The sequence below is a fragment of the Pantherophis guttatus genome, chromosome 2, assembly GCF_059756535.1.
Source record: "Pantherophis guttatus breed Tessera chromosome 2, ASM5975653v1, whole genome shotgun sequence".
Lineage (NCBI taxonomy): Eukaryota > Metazoa > Chordata > Lepidosauria > Squamata > Colubridae > Pantherophis > Pantherophis guttatus.
Genome location: NC_142064.1, coordinates 217763025 through 217779159, shown reverse-complemented (window position 1 = coordinate 217779159; position 16135 = coordinate 217763025). Strand labels below are relative to the sequence as shown.

Genomic DNA, 16135 nt, shown 5'->3' with positions numbered 1-16135 from the left:
TAAATCGATGAAGGAAATTCAAGTATGAATTTAGATAAAATTTTGCTACGGAAATGTATTTCTTTTAATCAGTTGTTACAATCTCTCTCCCCCCCTCTCTCCCTCCCTCCCTCCCTCTTTTCTCCCCCTCTCTCCCTCCCTCTTAGAAAATATTTATCCCAGAGCCACCGAACTTTTATGAACAGGCAACATTTACGCATGTTCCCTTAATATTAAGGGAATCGCTCCTTCGCAGCCAGTGCCCAAGGTGTTAGGAGGAAAGAGAGCGAGCAGAAGGCAGGGGCTGCGTTTCTGTCCAAATGTGGGTTAGTGTCTCCGTAAGGGAAGTCCCCAACATTTCGAGGTAGAGAAAGAAGGCAGCTTAACCAAGAGACGACTTGACTTATCACACACTGGCCAATTTATGATTCGGGCAACGTCTACGTTCAATGTATTAATGTATGGCTACATTCAGCAATAATTGACCATTCCAGGATTTGGGCAGTTCTATTTAGGTGTATCCAAGACTTCATGCCCGGGTACTCAGGGAGACGGATATCTGCTGGATGTGCATAGAGGATTGAAGACCTCCTTACTGCTGGGGCTTCAGGTAGCCTGAAGGTTTCTCTGCTTAGGAACATGCAACGCACCTCACTCTCTTTCTCCTCAAACTATTTAAAAGTCTTTTACCTTTTGGTTGGATGCGCAGGTCCTTTGACAGCTGGAGATGTTTTTGAGCTTGTTTATTTTCTGCTGCTGTTTTAGGAAAGAGGTCGGGGCTATGTTTGGTTCCGTCTATGGCTAGAAATTGGATTTGCTTCCGAACGCTGGACAATTCATTGTGTTTTAATTTAATAGAATGCTTAGCCCACTCTATGATTTAAAACAATCCCAAAACAATGCCCCAAGAAGCTTCTGAAAGCAGCGTGAAACAATATCCAAGGAAGGGCCTGTCACAAAACCAACCCCAAACCTAAAGTAAACCGAAAGGCCAGGAAGAAATGTGTATGGAAGGGAAGGTATTTAAAACAAAAAACAGAAAAAGAAAAAGAATAATCAGCGATCAAGATAATAAACTTGCTCTAAACATCAGAAAGGACGCCTCCTATTTTCACCCTATCCAAGAGTAAGGGGATCCTAGAAAAGGCAACAGTTTCTTTCTTAACACGAGGCTGACAAATTCCTGGCTAGAATAGGCAGTGGGGCCCTTCTCCTAATCGTTCTGCATCCATCACGGTGTTGTTCCATATGATCTGTCCCCACTTTGGAGTGCCTGCCTTTTGGTAGGCAAAAATTTAAAAGCCAATTCAAGGTTCTGTGGGAAGGTCAGCAAATTTTTTAAAAAATTAAATTTATTTTTTTTTAAAAAAAAAATCACGCTCTCTGCTTTTGGCCTTTCTAAAGTTAGTATCCATCTGAAATTTCTCCCGGCTTCCATTTTCTTACGTCCCCTTTCTTTGCTCAATATTTAAAGTAGGCTAGAACTGCTAAGCTTCGCTCCAGCTTCTTTTTCCCTACCCCGGACGTCCAATCGGGGGACTTTTGAAGAATGGAGACCCCCTTGGTAAGAGTGGACTGGCCATCTGGCGTCATATCTTAGGCAACCATCCCTTGAGTATCAAAACCTATTCTGCTGACAATTGGAAGAGCCAAATCAGACTTTATTATTTAAAGTGAGCGCCATCCAAATATTTGGATTGGGATTCGAATCATCAGGTTCCAAGGGGCAACAGAGAGTAAGCAATAAAAGGCTATACAGAGCATTGAAGTTCTGCTATAAAAATGACCAATCTATTCTGCGCCGAGGGCTTTCGCTTTCATCCTCATTGTCCAGGGGCTCCGCCGGGATTGGCGCAGTCCTGCAGGGCGATCCTCTGCTTGCCTAACCAGCCTTCCTTTCTCAGACATTATTTATCAGATTGCGGGCAGCATAGTAGAAATGGTCTTCCGAAGACGTCGTCCCCGCCATTCTTTCCCCCAGAAGAAAATTTATTGCAGCCCAACTCTTCCACTTCCTTGTCTGCCAGATTCGGATCTCACAGATCTGGAAGATTTGTGGCGGCCTCGCGACCATTTTTCAGAAACCGAGGTGGGCAAACGCTGGCCGGCGGGCATTTGGCAACCAGGCGTCTTAAGCCTTTCTAGTAAGCGGAGTCGCGCTCCGTGGAACTTTTCTAAAAAGGTAAAACACGAACACGGGCAGTAGTATAATAGAAAGTGTTTTTGGTTCACAACTATTCTCTCCATTAGCCCTCCTTCCTTCCCCTATGAACATACCAGTTGGATTCGATCAAAACCGATGTGAATAATCGACCTCAATTCCTTTCTGTTTTATGCGATCTGCTAATATAAGGCAGCGGCAGCCCGTAATTTAGTGGCCTCTAATTTAATTCGACTGCAGACCCATCTGGGATGGTGAGAACTGTAGTCCATCACCTTTGGAGATCGCTAGATATAAGGAGGTCCACGTGATAAGAGTAGAAGGAAGAGTAGAAGGAAGAGTAGAAGAAGGGTAGAAGGTCGTGAAGGAACCAAATCTGATGGTGGATTCAGAACTGATAGTGGGGCAGGAAACCCGATGGTATGCTTAAACTGGGAAATGGTGAGTGCTGCCATGGGTTGGCCAGGGCTCCTAGGAAATTCCGAGAGCAGACTTGGTGTCTGCTTGGTGTCACTTGCTGCTGTTACATAAATCCTGATCTAACTTGCGCTGCACTTCCCTTTCCACGGTGCATTTCTTGGAGTCCCTCTGCACGTCTGACTGAACATTTGAGTTCCCCAGTGACCAGCCGGCAAAAAACAAGCCTCTTCCAAAGTCTGGCTTGGCAGGAAGGATAATCTAACATCTTCAGCCCTGCCCAGTCTCTGGTAAAAATGAAGGTTAAAAAAAAAATACTTTATCCAAACAAAGGGCTTCCTTTGCTGTCTGGGTAGGAAGACAGGATAAAAACCCCAAGTTCCATTGGGCAGCAGCATCTTAAGAACAGATGTCCATATGTGCGGGGTTCCTCTTCTGGGACCAGAGACAAAGATTTTATTGGATTCATTTTACAGAGCAAAGTGAGAAGGGATTACTGATCCCTGGGATAACACTCAGGCAACTTTTCACAGGAAATCACAGCTTTCTCCAGCCAAGGGCCACAATTGGCTGGGGTGTGCTAAGAGACCAGTCTGGAAAATGGATTCAATTTCTTTCACATGATTTGTATCATAGTCATCCATATTATTGTTTCCTAAATATTTTATACTAAGTTCTCCTTTTCATTACTTTATTTCAGAAGCAGTCTTTGGCAGCATCCTGGGAAGTTCCAGATGAAGTTGTCATTTTATGTCATAGGGGTAAGGATCCAATTCTGGGGACAACACTTCTGACCACACAAGTCTTGCACAGTTCCCATCTTTCTTGACATGGTGAGAGGACAATAATCCTTTGATAATATCTAGTCAAAGGGGGGGGGGGAAATAGTTGGCATGTCTGCAGTTTTGCAGTTGAGTTGGACTTAAATCAAGCCAAAGGCATCAAATGGCAAGCTTTCCTCACGCTAAAGGTATCAAACTCATTTTGTTAGGGAAGGATCAGTATCTTGAAAGCAAGAATTATAAAAGCTACATGCCTTCCATGTCCCGCTGACTGCTTTTGGCAGGGAAGAAGAGAGCAGAAAAATCATGTTTGCCTGCCTCTATCTTTAATCTGGTGGTGAGATCCAGCCCAGTCATGTTATCAAATTTACTAAAGCATTTTGCAAATGCAGCTCCCTCCATCATCCTGAAATCTAGGTGATAATCTGCCAAGATGATGAAAGTTAAAGACTTTATTGTGATCACCCTGATCTAGTCCTTGTCCCAACAAACAAAGACATGGCTCCTCTTCTGTCTGATCCCCACTTCCACTTCATCTTGCCCAGCCAACCCTACACCCAGGTGAAAACAATGACTCTGCAAGGATGGCTAAGTTGCACCAGCACCAAAGGGGAAAATGGTTAAACCTAGAACCAGCCAGGAAAAATCCAACATGTTAGGTTTCTGGTTATATAATGGTTAAGGAAAAGGAAATTCATTGCCCACATTTATTGTATCATGCAAATATTTCTGGAAGTGCGTAAGTCTGTATCATGCAATTTTAAAAAATATTTTGTTACTTACATAGCAGCACAAAGATGACGTTTTTAAAGACACTATAAATCACTAGTGTAGTCACACAGATTCAGTCAACCTGGTTTATGTCTTTGAAAGCAAGATTAACGTGAGACAGGAGATTACCATTGTAAAAGTGCAATTACACACATTTCTGCTCACATTTAATTCTGACTGATAGCCTAATATTTTTTTATCTCTGCAAAGTGTTCGGTCTTTTTCAGCTTTCAACTTTCCAGAGGGGCTACTATAGTCCTTGCTGACTGAGAAAGAAGTCCAAAGCATCTGAAAAGGCCTATTTAACTGGAGATCCAATTCCTTTATTTCAAGCTGGCTTGTTAATAGAAAGCACTGATTTAGGATCACAGGACTTCTCTGCCTGAAACATTCTAGAGAAAAGTCCTTCAAGACATAAAGTTCATGTACGGATTTAAGAATCAGCCATGCTTTGAAAACTGTCTGGAATTCCAGTTTCTATTTTCTGGTTGAAATTACTCCCCGCTACTGATTACCGATCTCTCTGCAGAAAAGATTTAGTTGGTGCATGAACTCTCCCATCATCAAAACCCAGGTCATATCTATCCCAAGCACCCTAAGTCAGGATGGAGTTACTTTGAAATGAACTCCTCTTGAATCCTCTGAATGGAAATGGCAAGATAATGCTAACAAATCTCCACTTCTTGTTTGCTTTTTAATTGGGATATAGTTTCCCTTCCCTTCCCTGGTTTTTTTTTCCCAGTACCTTTTTTCGAGAAAGGTGCAAAGAAGTCTTTCATTTGGTACAAAGCCCTGCCCACCTGTCCCATCCTAAATCAATGACATGAAAAGGAGGCCTCTAAGAAACTGCCAGAAAAAGGAACACAGCATTTTGCTTTGCTGTTCCTGGTCACTTCAGGGACAATGGCAGCTAGTGAAGTTTTAACTCACTGGTAAGAAAATGGCAAACTCAACTTTTCTGTGTGAGCAAATGTCATTGACCAGGAAGGACAGTTTGGGACAGAAGAACTGAGAATTCAAAATGAACAGTCAAGCCTCTTATATAAAAGTTTGTTTAGTAGAGAGGTTTTTCTGGGAAGGATGCAGAAGCCAGCCATGTCAGACAAAGCATTTGAACAAACAGAACACACTATACATGGACTGGCCCTCAAAAGGGGATTATATTGATGCTCCGTCTCCAAAGAAGCTTGAAGCTTTTCCCTAGCTGGAAGAAATCCATCTGTAGCAAAGGGAGCTTAATTTTAAACCCTTTGTGCTGGGGAAAAAGTTGGAGCATTCACCAAAGAAAGAGGGTGAGAAAACATTACTTGATACAGACTGGCTCATCAGAGACTGGGTTCACCTACCATCCTTAACTGAGTTATCAAAATTGAAGTTTGAATCCTGAGCTGGTCAACAGTCTCAATCTTCACAGCTAGCCCTGGTGAACTTGCTGAGGCATCCATCAGGGGTCACAATATCAAAAGTTGAGAATATCTCAAGTTGAACTCACATCCTGGAGACTTTGCGGTTATGTCTGTCTAGTGTATAGTTTTCTCTTCAGGACCCTTTCCCTTCGGGATCACTTAACCTAAAGAGGATAGCCTCCTCTTCAGGTTAAGTCTGACACCATTTGCTTAGAAAGAAAGAAAGAAAGAAAAAAAGAAAGAAAGAAAGAAAGAAAGAAAGAAAGAAAGAAAGAAAGAAAGAAAGAAAGAAAGAAAACTACACCGGTGTGGCTGAGAAGTTATATGATGGCAGGTAGTTGTTTTACAATTTGTATTTTACCATATGCTTTTCTACAATAGGATGTTTGCTATTGTGAGAAAAGGAGATATTTTAGTTGTGCTCCATATTGGAAAAATATTCAAGAGTATTTAGGGGGAGGGTGGATGGGGGGTAATCTTATCCATCTACTGCCTGCCAAAGAGTGAAGCCTCAAATAATTGTAAGAAGAGAAAGTCTACAATAGTGTTTCCCCGACCACATTTACTTGCAAGGAAAGCTGTTAAACTCCAGTAAAATCAACTGAGGAGGATACTGCACAGAAGGAGAAGGCATAAAATCCAGTGTTAATCTGTGTAATAATCACTTATATTTTCTTAGTCTATTGCTGTTAACTTTAAGAGTAAGAGCTTTAACAGAATATACCTTAACAGCACATATTTAGTTCCTTGGAAGAAAATTTACTTGTGTAAGGTGATGTTTTTAAGTCCCCATAAATATGCCCACAGTGCCTACAATATGCTCAATAATCTTTCTAGACTGCATTTTTGATACACACACACACACACACACACACACACACATGGTACAAGTTTTCTCCCGGTAAAATTGGAAGTATCTTGGCTACGGTTCAACGAATATACACACATACATACACATATATGTATGGTTTATCTGGGAGTATGTAGTATTGAATTTGATGGACTACTACAAGACTGCATAGTAAACTAGTTATTTACTTGTTCAATTTATATGGCCTCAATATTGAGGAGTTTATGGTGCATTGGCTTATTGTATTGTGTTGTTCCTTTTAATTAAAGTTTAGGTACAAAGAAGAACATATGCAGAACTAAGCAGATGGGGAAAATACAACATACACTATAGTTCTCTTAAAATATTATCATTAAATTATGCAATTCATAAGCAGTTTATTTTCTGAAGCATTTGACAGATGCAATGAATAAATTATTAGCCCCAAACGGTAACATCTCATGCATGCTGACAAGTTAATAAGCCTACAGCCTTATTCCCATGTAGGCTTCCATAGGGTCAAGTAGAGCAGGATTTAGGATATCCTTTTTTGCCAACTGTCAAGTAAGCATCTCAGATATTGAATGTCATCTTTAATTTTGCTCTTTCGCCCTTCCTTAGTAATAAATGAATGGTCTATATTGCTGTACAATTATTTCACTATATCACAAATATCTAATTATAGATACTATTTTGCCTCCTTCAAGATTATTTATTTTACATTAAAATAGAACACTTCATGGAAATAAAAAGAAACTATATGCTTGAGGGTGTCTTTTTTCTTTAAAGCAAAACAAAACCTGGGAGGCTCATTCTACAGCCCCATCTTTGATAACTCAACTAGGAGTAACCCTTCAATTGGTAAGAAGTTTCTTCCTAGTGAATGCTGTACAGGAACACTTTTAGACTGTTCTCCTATTATAGGCACAGCCCAACAAGCCCAGTGTGAGTCCCCCTTGAGCTGAAAGAAAGCAGAGGCCTTTTAGCACTAGCAGTAGCACTCCAGTACCTTAAAGAAAGATTTGGGGTAAGGTTGCTTAGACCTGGGGCTTGACTTGCGCACAGGGGCTACTAAGGCCACGCTTAACAGTGTCGGTTTTGGTCAAAGGAAACGGTGGGAAAGGAAACGGTGGAAATGTGCTCCCCTCCTCCCCACGACGATAGCAAGACAAACCAAATTAGTCACTTTCCAGGGAGCCCAGAGGGCGTCTTCCGAAGCCATTCGACGAGGGCCTGAGAATGGCACCCCTGGAAAGAAGAGGGCTTAGCCCAAAGCTGCCGAAACAAACCAGGATTCCCCACCCGCCCCTTTTCTTATGAGGGTCTTCTCGGAATGGAAAAGAACTTGGGTTGCAAAAGCGCCTCCAGCGCGCCCTTCCAGACTCTTTTTGAAGTTTTCACTCCAAACTCCCATCTGGAGGCAATTTTAGTGCCACCGTCCGTGCTCCTTGCACGGCATTCTGGACTTGACCGGGCTGTCGTCCGCCTCCCAACCAAGGACGGGAGGGTTGAATTTGCCATTCAAAAGACAAAGCCAGGGACTGAATCCGCAGCGATCTCGAGAAGGTCTGGCAGCGTTTTCCCCTCTTCCCGGGGAGAAAGAGAAAGACGCCGAGCGGGAAGGACCCAAGGTCTCTTAAGGGGGGAAACGGGGCTCTTTGCAGCCCCTTTGCCGGTTCCCTCCAGTCCGTTCACGAGGAACACAGAACAACCCCGCCGGCACTTTCGAGGGGGTTCCCTCCGCCCTTCGGTTCGCCCCAAAATTTCTTCCCAAAACAATCGGAAGGCGAGAGCGCAGCTTCCCAGAACCACCTTTGCCAGATCTCCCCGGCTCCCTTCTTTCACCTTGGTGCCTGGAGCGAGGGCTTGAGTGCCGCCCTTCGCCCGAGCAGCGTTGCGGAATGAAGGACCAGAGCGCTTCCGCGCAGTGGCGCTGGGATCGCGGGGACCGTCCGGAGACATCCGCCCCTCGCCGTCCCAGGTCCTCCCTCGGCGCCTTTTTTTTTTTTCCCTCGGCCTCTGGACGAGCAGACCGGCCAGCGTCGCCTCTGGGCCACTTGCGCGGTAAAGAGCCCTCTTTATCGAGGCCAGAGGCGCTTCTCTCGCGTTCCCTGAAAAGGAAGAGCTGCCCACTGGAGCAACTGAAGCCACGCGAGCGTCGCCGACCTGGGTCCGGCGGATTTGGCTGCGGGTTTTGCGCGTGGGGCGAGTTTCTTTCTTCTGCTCTGATTTCAGAGGCCGTTTTCAAGCCATTTCGAGTCCTGCCGCTCGGCCGCTCGTGGAAAGAAATCACCCATGTCGAATATTTTTAAAAAGTCTGGAAAAAAAAAAAACCCTCATTAAATTCTAAATTTCATATTTCTACCTTGCCACCTAATGGGAAGGAAGGACTCACTGGAGAAGAGCCTAATGCTGGGGGGAAAAGAAAGGGGCGAGAGAATGAGGTGGCTGTATGGAGTCACTGAAGCAGTAGGCATGAGCTTAAATGGACTCCAGAGGATGGTAGAGGACAGGAAGGCCTGGAGGAACGTTGTCCATGGGGTCGCGACCGGTCGGACATGACTTCACGACTAACAACAACAACCTTGCTGGGACATTGGGCTCATTCCTTCTGCGGACGTGAAGGGGAGTCGCTTATAAGGATGGTGAGGTTCATTATACCTGACCTAATGGTATCTAGAGGAAGCAGCCTGTATCCTCAATGAAAAGAGGCGATCCATGCCCGCGGCGATGGCTCTGGAGCGCCTCAGTTCTAGGCAGTCCTGGACAAAGCTAACAAGACCCTGCCTGGACTATTTTTGTGGACTTTAATCTTTTTTTAGCAGAGTTCAAGGACGGACAGCTGAATTCCACACAAGTCCAGTCCGGGACACTTTCCCCCTGGTAAGCGGGCGCGGAACCGCAGCTCGCAGTTGCCCTGCCTTGCCTTGCCTTGCAGACGGCCGTCGCAATTTCGTTGAATTTATAACTCGCCGCAAGAAACCGAGATGAACGGACTCCTTCACACGCTTCCCACGTTCTTTAGACGCCTAAATCAGCCTGGACTGGGAGCACAAAGTCTCGTCTTCTCTCCGTAATCCTCTCTCAAGGTTAGCCCAGTTAACCAAGGAAACTTTCTAAAGCGGCACCAAACTGAGGGTGTCTGGACCCCAATTTTGGGCGCCTCAAGTCAATCTGTCTTCATTTGCTCCAGACCGAAAGGTTTTTTCACTCGTATATTCAGAGAACCTAGAAGTCTAGAAAACCAGCCAATCTCCAGTTGCATTTCTCTTTCCATCACCTTGCCTTTCAAAAATACACTTTTTTAATTTTTATTTTCACTCCATCCCCCTTTAACTCGGAACTAAAGAGAATCCTCTCTTACCACAGGATCCTTGGCTTCCAGAAAAGAAATGAGTCAGGTCCTTGAAGCTGGATAGGGTTTTCCTTTTGCCAGCTCGTTGCTAAGGGACCCCAGAGAGCAAGGGCTAAAAATCAAAGCCTGTAATGCTGTCACTCACTTTCCCACCTGTAACCCAGAAGGATTATCTGCAGTTGTTTGGCTACTTCACAGGGTAAGGTGTTGAGCCTCCAAAGCAGCAGAGCTTAAGGAACATACAGCCGCTTAGGAGATAATATAAGAACTAATATAAAAGGTTTTTTTTTACAATACCTTCCTGTTCATAATACCATAACCAGAAACTGTAAGTAAGATCCATCATTAAATCAGAACAAAAGTCTGTAACACCTTTAAATGGTTTTAAGCTTATAGCAAGTTTATATAGTTTCATTTGATCTAATAAAAGTGTAACATCTCCACAGATTCAAATAAGTCGGCAATTCCATACATTTAGCAGGAGTAAGTCTAATTGACAGACTTAACAGTCTGCCAGTCACAAAATGACTTCAGGACACTGAAATATTTTTTTTTTTACTACCTTAGGCTAAAAGAGCTCATGAAGTTGTTCCCAAACAACTTTGAAGTCAGGAAAGGGGTTTGAAATTGCAATCCTGCATACAAACCCCTTAATTTTATGAAAAGGGTCTAAATCGGAAATCAAATGAAGTGTGTTGAATTGCTGATGTCTATGCAGGACTCACATTGTAAATAAAGAAAAGAAAAACCAAGCAACTGGGAAATAATTCTAGAATGAAAAGTTTAAAGGTGATATAGGATTGGAAAGGCTGGATTGAAATTATTATCCTCCACCCACTATAAAAATTTACTTAAATCTGTTAGCCAAGGGCTATTCCAATAGGCCATTTCCTCGCAGTCCATTTACAGGGCATTCAAGTGTTTCTAGTGATTTAAGGACTTGCAGTTTTATCCTATTGGCAGAGTGATTGAGAGATGATGATGATGATAATGATGATGATGATGATGATGATGATGATGAAAGATGCTATGAGTTTTCCTTACTGTTAAGTGCTCAGCCTTCAAAGGAGCAGAAAAAATACGCAAATGTGAAATTGGTGACCTCATGACTGATTCCTATCCTGCCTATATTGATTCTGTTTGCAATCACTACACTGTCCTGACATTCTGCTAAATAATTGGGGGGGAAAACTAAAAAAAAAATCTTGCATATCATAAGGCCGTCCTTGGAAGGTGCTGGAATAAAGGGTGAAACACTGTTTTTAATACTAAGACTAAAATTTCTGCAGCCTTTCTCACTTAGGGCATGGGATGAAACTCAGGTAACGTGGCACACAGGGACACAGCAGGAAAAGGCTGTTGCTGGGGCAGGTCCCAGGCTTTATGAGTGGAGTATGCAGGGTGATATTAAAATAGAGGACGCATATATGCTGTCCCTTTCTGATCTCCTTGAAAGAATAGCTGTATGCTCTAGAACTGAGAGGAATAATAGAATTACTACCTAAAAGCATTACACGAAGCCATGCTTTGTAAATTAACTTACCTCTGGTTGAGTTTCTCAATCACACTAATCATAAATCATGGAATATAACTAGGGGTTACTACAATGTATACATTCAACTATTATAGATATAGTGACATTAGAAGCCGCAACTGTATGCAACACTGGATAATATTATCCATATATCAATTGCTTATTTAATATGTAAAAATCACCAGACTAACTCCATGCTCACAGTCCTTGACAAATCATCTCTTTTAGTCTTCCTCAGCCTGGTCATTTACAGATTTGTCATTTCTCAACTTGATAGAATTCTGCAAAATGGTTGCACAAATTCTCTGGAGACCTGATGCATTTGTGTTGTGCTAATTAATCCTTGAGTACTACAACTTCTTTCAGATTACCCTAATGGCTTTAGCCATTTATCCTGAAATTCTTCATGTTAAGCTATAGTTGGCCATTTAGATCTGCAGATACAAGTGCACACATTTCACCTTATATAAATGATGAACCTGTCCAGCTCTTAGATTTGGTAGGAAAGGCCTTGCTTTCTGGCATACAAAAGAGGGATCTCTCCTGCATTGCTCTCAGTCTACAAAACATGCTCCTTTGGGAATGGGTGGGTAGGTGGGTAAACAGTCATTTTATCAGTAAACCTCTTCATCCAGGATTTGAACTACTACAGAATTTTAAGGGATGTTTTATTGGTAACTTGTAGATCTGTTTTAAACATTTTACATTCTGCATTTTAAAAAATAAGTTAGACACCTTAAGTACTCACTAATGAGTATGATTTCATAAACATATAAGTAAGTAAAAGTAAGTAAGTAAGTAAGTAAGTAAGTAAGTAAGTAAGTAAGTAAGTAAGTTACAGTAGCGGCCAAAATTGTGGAAACCTTTTGAGAAAAGTGTATTTTTGAGGTTTGATGGCTAATAACAACACTTTTTTGGGGGGGGAGTTTCAAGGTGATCATATTCCACTGCTGGAATGGCCTGGGAATAGCCCAGACCTTAACCCAATTGAAAATCTATGGAGCTGACTAAAGAAACTTGTTAGTCAGAAGCAACCCAGCAATAAAACCCAGTTAATAGAAGCAATCATTCAATCTTGGTTTCACATTATAACAGCTGCAGAACTAAAAGACTTGGTTCACTTCACGGAAGATATTGTAAGGCCATAATTCATGCTAAAGGTTACCCAACTATAAGTATTAAGTGACGTGATAATTTTGTATATCTTGTTTTTTCTATGGTGATAATTTTTGTATATCTCGTTTTTCTACATGTTTCACTTTTCTTCCTTATACTGTAACTGCTATTCTAATGGCAAATCCTTCATAAAAGTTATTGTATTACATTCTTGATTAAATTATCTTTCCATTGATATATAATTTAAGGTACTACCCCCCAAAAAACAGTGGTGTTATTAGCTAGTTTTAGAAAATACACTTTTCCCAAAAGGTTTCCACAATTTTGGCCACTACTGTAAGTAAGTAAGTAAGTAAGTAAGTAAGTAAGTAAGTAAGTAAGTAAGTAAGTAAAATGTGCTTGAAACAAATGGGTCCATACTATAGTAGTATGAAGCATTAAAGTTTTTAATTAGGGCAAGTCTTCCCCAGTCTGGAACCCTACAAATGTATAGGATTTATAGGATGTAGGACTGCTGAAATTTAAGGCCCAAAACTGGGGAAGCCTGAATTTAGGTAATACAGGACATTGCAAACAGAGAAAGGGAAGGAAAACAGAGGGTTATTCTTTTCCGCTTTCTTTCTAGCATTGCCTATTTCGGCATTCTCCAATCTAACAGTTTTGAAATGTATTTAGATTGCTACTCCCAAAATTCTTAGCCAGCAAACTACTGAGGAATTATTTACAGCAAAGATAAGAGATATGATTAGTTCTTTGCCTCTTTCTGAGGCAACCTAATCCACATATTTGTTGCAACTTAGTAAAAATTATTCTGATCAAAATCTGTTTTCACTCAGAAACTTGATTGACACTTAAGTTATATTCCATGATACTCCTCCCCTTCCTATATGATTCAGTGACATTTTGGACAATCAGTCCTATAATTTAAGATAGGACTCAAATCTATCACCTGTCTCTTTTGCTTGTGTTTTGTAATTTGTAAGGAGAACTGAATAAGGAATCAGGTGAAAAGGCCTTTCCTTCACCCATTAGTAATCATAGCAATGAAAGAGCGACAAGGAACCTCTGCTCACAGGTCAGATCTGGTCTAGCAGTCCTTCTCATCCAAGCTGTCAACATCTTATTTAAGGCCAAATTGTCCTCCCAGCAACCGGCAAGGGAAGTCAACTGACTTTTGTGCTACATCTCCAAGATGCCTGGAGCCCTTTGAAGCAGTGGTTTCAAAACACTGTATGCATGAAAGAAATGCCCTTATTTTCTATGAACTCTTCTCTCCCCAGCCCTAAATTAATCTAATCTAATCTAATCTAATCTAATCACATTCTGTTCATGCAGTGATTAAGCAAATAATTATCAGACATCAAGAAACATGATGTGAGTACAAGATTGTGTCTGTCTGTCTGTCTGTCCGTCCAGCTATCTATCTATCTATCTATCTATCTATCTATCTATCTATCTATCTATCTATCTATCTATCTAGCATTATATAGCCCTCATATAGCCCCCTGGCTTTCATGGCAAAGGTGGGTCTTGAACGCACAGTCTCCTGTTCAACATGTATAGAACAGCATTAATATTCAGTGAGAAAAATGACTAGCCACAGATAGTCTTGTCCTTTCTGGACAGGTATAATCTTTTTAAAAGTCCCTGAAACTGATGATCATTAGATCTTGCAGAAGTCAATCTCTACGGTACTTCCTTTTCAGAGAAGACAATGCTTTTGCTGTGTCAAAACTTTATCAACACTCAGGATTTGTTATGCTTCATAATCACTTCTGAATTAACCAAAATCAGCCCAAGCTTCGTGCACCAAGGGAAGGGGGTTAGGTTATGTTAGTTAGGTTATGTTAGTGCACCAAGGGAAGGGGTTAGGTTAGTTATCATGCCCTAAATTCTTTCACTGTCACTGGACTTTACTCGTTTTTTGCCATTATACTTATCTGCCATATTCAACTTTGCATAGTTTCTTTTGAAAAAATATTTGGCATAGAGAAGTGACTAAAGCATAAACATTTGGTTGAATGATTTTTAAAACTAAAAAGTATGCTCTCGAGATCATGTAATTTTAGTAAAGATAAAATCCATCTTTTTTTAAAAAAATTTATAATCTCTAGGAGGGCAACTAAAACTATTTTCAATAAATTTTTGTATTTGCATTTTCCCATATATTGTAACATTTTTATTGAAACTACATTAAAAGGCGTGGGGAATTTATACATTATTTTCTGTTGTCCTACTTACAAGTAAAGAATTGGATAATATATTGCTTATTTATGGTTAAATAAAAACAAAAGTTTAAAAAGTTTACATTTGATATAATTGTGGAGCCTGGCCTAGGAGAAAACTGAAATTTTAATTTCTTATTTCACTTTCAGCAGTTATTGAGCCATTATGTAGTGCCACTTAAACAGTGGAAGGGCCAAGAGACACCGTTGTTGGGCTGTGATTAAGACATCAATTGGCCTTAATCTTATCCATTTTAAAATAAGATTACTAATATGGATTGCAAAGAAAATAGGGCATCTTTAGGCAAATTTAGCTTGCTTTAAAGAAGAGAAAATAATTGTCCTTTATAGAGTCCATTTAGTACAGTCAGCTATGGACATATTGACACAATGTTTTAAACAAAAAAGAATGGTTTATTTGGGTATTGCTTACTAAAATTTTGGCATTATGATGGGTTCATCTAAATCATGGTTTATGACATAGTTTAGGATGCATAGAATGCCAAGGGCAGTGCTTAAAAGGGTGTAGGGCTAGGAGCCAATTGTTATTTCAGGAGTGAAATGGTTCTGGAAGCCATAAAAAGGGCTATATTTTAGGAATCTTATTTTTTTTAATCAAGTGGGAAGTGGTAAATTATGATTAGGAAGACCATGGCATAGTATTATGTGTGAAGCAGACTTTGTATGCTTTGCTTCAGTGACACACAATCAGCTTGGCTCACAAGCCTAATAGCGAGACGGTATTGGCTGCATATAAAAGCTCAGGAGACTATGTTCTTCACTGCCATTTTCAGGGGCACAAAAATACAGGTTTGGCTTCCTGAGCTTAAACTTTCAACATGGTGGCTCCAGATCCTAAACTATATCTTTCTGAATTTTCCAAAGGATATAGGTCCGTAATGGCGAACCTATGGCACGCACCAGCCAGCTGATTTTCAGGCCTTCTGGGCCCACCAGAAGTAGGGCAACAGGCTGTTTCCTGCCTCCGGAGGATCTCGGTAGGTGGGGAAGGCCCGTTTTTCTCTTTTCCCATCCTCCAGTATTTCTAGGAGTCTGGGGAGGCCTCTGGAGGGCCTCGGGGGGGGGAGGCCATTTTCACCCTCCCCAGATTCCTAGAAAGGCTCTGGAGGCTGGGGAGAGCAAAAAATGGGCCTACCGTGCCATTATGTGCCAGGAGCGGGGTGAGCAGGCGGGGGTTCGTGCGCACACAAACACCCCCTCCCCACTCCTTGGCACATAATGGCAAAAAGGTTAGCCATCACTGATATAGATTCTTATTTCTTATTCTACCTCTCCAAGGAAGAGAATATATGTACACAGTTGAACTGTAGATTTCTTGATGCTGTCTCAGTACTAGTTGTTTGCTTGGCAACATTTCATCACCTGACTAGTGATGGTGCGTGTAGGTTTTGCTCAGTAACTTGCCCTGCCAATATTGGTTTTCTCTTTGGTAGTTCCTTGAATAGGGTATTGTTTTTTGCTTTATTGTTTGTGTTTATCACCATTTTTTTCTGGCTGTAGGCTGCTAGAAAGGATGTGTTTTGGTCTTTTTGTTTCTTT

The 16135-nt window shown here is 41.4% G+C and overlaps 1 protein-coding gene across 1 annotated transcript in view; it reads left to right on the top strand.

Annotated features, from left to right (window-relative positions):
* Positions 1 to 16135, top strand: part of PTPDC1 (protein tyrosine phosphatase domain containing 1) — a 102232-nt gene that overhangs the window by 16716 nt on the left and 69381 nt on the right. Inside the window, exon 2 of the mRNA XM_087887813.1 lies at positions 3258 to 3390. The gene's annotated coding sequence lies outside the window, so the exon portion shown is untranslated. The remainder of the gene's footprint in view (positions 1 to 3257; positions 3391 to 16135) is intronic.